General features: G+C 37.8%; 1 non-coding gene and 10 pseudogenes across 1 annotated transcript; all 11 read left to right on the top strand.

The window, feature by feature from the left end:
• The window catches only part of LOC148469146 (5S ribosomal RNA), a 119-nt pseudogene extending 47 nt beyond the window's left edge, over positions 1-72 (top strand).
• Positions 73-188: 116 nt separating this feature from the next.
• Positions 189-307, top strand: LOC148469145 (5S ribosomal RNA; annotated as a pseudogene).
• Positions 308-422: 115 nt separating this feature from the next.
• Positions 423-541, top strand: LOC148469144 (5S ribosomal RNA; annotated as a pseudogene).
• A 116-nt stretch (positions 542-657) lies between these two features.
• LOC148469143 (5S ribosomal RNA) lies at positions 658-776 on the top strand (annotated as a pseudogene).
• A 116-nt stretch (positions 777-892) lies between these two features.
• On the top strand, positions 893-1,011 carry LOC148469142 (5S ribosomal RNA; annotated as a pseudogene).
• Positions 1,012-1,127: 116 nt separating this feature from the next.
• On the top strand, positions 1,128-1,246 carry LOC148469141 (5S ribosomal RNA; annotated as a pseudogene).
• Positions 1,247-1,362: 116 nt separating this feature from the next.
• On the top strand, positions 1,363-1,481 carry LOC148469140 (5S ribosomal RNA; annotated as a pseudogene).
• A 115-nt stretch (positions 1,482-1,596) lies between these two features.
• On the top strand, positions 1,597-1,715 carry LOC148469139 (5S ribosomal RNA). Its single transcript, XR_015874144.1, has one exon. It is a non-coding gene; the product is annotated as a 5S ribosomal RNA (ribosomal RNA).
• Positions 1,716-1,831: 116 nt separating this feature from the next.
• LOC148469138 (5S ribosomal RNA) lies at positions 1,832-1,950 on the top strand (annotated as a pseudogene).
• A 116-nt stretch (positions 1,951-2,066) lies between these two features.
• Positions 2,067-2,185, top strand: LOC148469137 (5S ribosomal RNA; annotated as a pseudogene).
• A 115-nt stretch (positions 2,186-2,300) lies between these two features.
• On the top strand, positions 2,301-2,419 carry LOC148469136 (5S ribosomal RNA; annotated as a pseudogene).
• Positions 2,420-2,500: the final 81 nt, after the last annotated feature.

The following is a 2,500-nucleotide window of genomic DNA, read 5'->3' as shown; positions in this document are numbered from 1 at the left end:
GAAGCTATGCAGTGTTGGGCCTGGTTAGTACTTGGATGGGAGACCACCTGGGAATACCAGGTGCTGTAGGTAATTTCATACTGCCATAACATTCTTTTCTATTACATTTTACATTTAATTTTTTCAACTTATCAATGAATTTACTTGAGTTAAGAAGTAATAGAGGTCTAAAGTTAATGGTTTTGGGCAACTACAGCCAAACCACACTGGACATGCCCAATCTCGTCTGATCTTGGAAGCTATGCAGTGTTGGGCCTTGTTAGTACTTGGATGGGAGACCACCTGGGAATACCAGGAGCTGTAGGTAATTTTATACTGCCAAAACATTCTTTTCTATTACATTTTACATTTCATATTTCAACTTATCATTGAATTTACTTGAGTTAAGAAGTAAAAGAGGTCTAAAATTAATTTTTTTGAGCACCTACAGCCAAACCACACTGGACATGCCCAATCTCATCTGATCTTGGAAGCTATGCAGTGTTGGGCCTGGTTAGTACTTGGATGGGAGACCACCTAGGAATCCCAGGTTCTGTAGGTAATTTTATACTGCCATAACAGTCTATTCTATTACATTTTACATTTAATTTTTTCAACTTATCAATGAATTTACTTGAGTTAAGAAGTAATAGAGGTCAAAAGTTAATGCTTTTGAGCACCTACAGCCAAACCACACTGGACATTCCCAATCTCGTTTGATCTTGGAAGCTATGCAGTGTTGGGCCTGGTTAGTACTTGGACGGGAGACCACCTGGGAATACCAGGTGCAGTAGGTAATTTTATACTGCCATAACATTCTTTTCTATTACATTTTACATTTAATTTTTTCAACTTATCAATGAATTTACTTGAGTTAAGAAGTAATTGAGGTCTAAAGTTAAAGGTTTTGGGCACCTACAGCTAAACCACACTGGACATGCCCAATATCATCTGATCTTGGAAGCTATGCAGTGTTGGGCCTGGTTAGTACTTGGATGGGGGACCACCTGGGAATACCAGGTGCTGTAGGTAATTTTATACTGCCATAACATTCTTTTCTATTACATTTTTCATTTAATTTTTTCAACTTATCAATGAATTTACTTGAGTTAAGAAGTAATAGAGGTCTAAAGTTAATGTGTTTGAGCACATACAGCCAAACCACACTGGACAGGCCCAATCTCGTCTGAACTTGGAAGCTATGCAGTGTTGGGCCTGGTTAGTACTTGGATGGGAGACCACCTGGGAATACCAGGAGCTGTAGGTAATTTTATACTGCCATAACATTCTTTTCTATTACATATTACATTTAATTTTTTCAACTTATCAAAGAATTTACTTGAGTTAAGAAGTAATAGAGGTCTAAAATTATTGGTTTGGGGCACCTACAGCCAAAGCACACTGGACATGCCCAATATCGTCTGATCTTGGAAGCTATGCAGTGTTGGGCCTGGTTAGTACTTGGATGGGAGACCACCTAGGAATCCCAGGTGCTGTAGGTAATTTTATACTGCCATAACATTCTTTTCTATTACATTTTACATTTCATTTTTCAACTAATCATTGAATTTACTTGAGTTAAGAAGTAAAAGAGGTCTAAAGTTAATGTTTTTGAGCACCTACAGCCAAACCACACTGGAAATGCCCAATCTCGACTGAACTTGGAAGCTATGCAGTGTTGGGCCTGGTTAGTACTTGGATGGGAGACCACCTGGGAATACCAGGTGCTGTAGGTAATTTTATACTGCCATAACATTCTTTTCTATTACATTTTACATTTAATTTTTTCAACTTATCAATGAATTTACTTGAGTTAAGAAGTAATAGAGGTCTAAAGTTAATGTTTTTGAGCACCTACAGCCAAACCACACAGGACATGCCCAATCTCGTCTGAACTTGGAAGCTATGCAGTGTTGGGCCTGGTTAGTACTTGGATGGGAGACCACCTGGGAATACCAGGTGCTGTAGGTAATTTTATACTGCCATAACATTCTTTTCTATTACATTTTACATTTAATTTTTTCAACATATCAATGAATTTACTTGAGTTAAGAAGTAATAGAGGTCTAAAATTAATGTTTTTGAGCACCTACAGCCAAACCACACTGGACATGCCCAATATCGTCTGATATTGGAAGCTATGCAGTGTTGGGCCTGGTTAGTACTTGAATGGGAGACCACCTGGGAATACCAGGTGCTGTAGGTAATTTTATACTGCCATAACATTCTTTTCCATTACATTTTACATTTCATTTTTCAACTTATCATTGAATTTACTTGAGTTAAGAAGTAAAAGAGGTCTAAAGATAATGTTTTTGAGCACCTACAGCCAAACCACACTGGACATGCCCAATCTCATCTGATCTTGGAAGCTATGCAGTGGTGGGCCAGGTTAGTACTTGGATTGGAGACCACCTAGGAATCCCAGGTGCTGTAGGTAATTTTATACTGCCATAACAGTCTTTTCTACTACATTTTACATTTAATTTTTTCAACTTATCAATGAATTTACTTGAGTTAA

Source organism: Taudactylus pleione, unplaced genomic scaffold (genome assembly GCF_031769625.1).
Source record: "Taudactylus pleione unplaced genomic scaffold, aTauple2 ptg000967l, whole genome shotgun sequence".
Classification (NCBI taxonomy): domain Eukaryota; kingdom Metazoa; phylum Chordata; class Amphibia; order Anura; family Myobatrachidae; genus Taudactylus; species Taudactylus pleione.
Note: the sequence above shows the minus strand (reverse complement) of the source record. Positions and strands in the feature narration are given on the sequence as shown.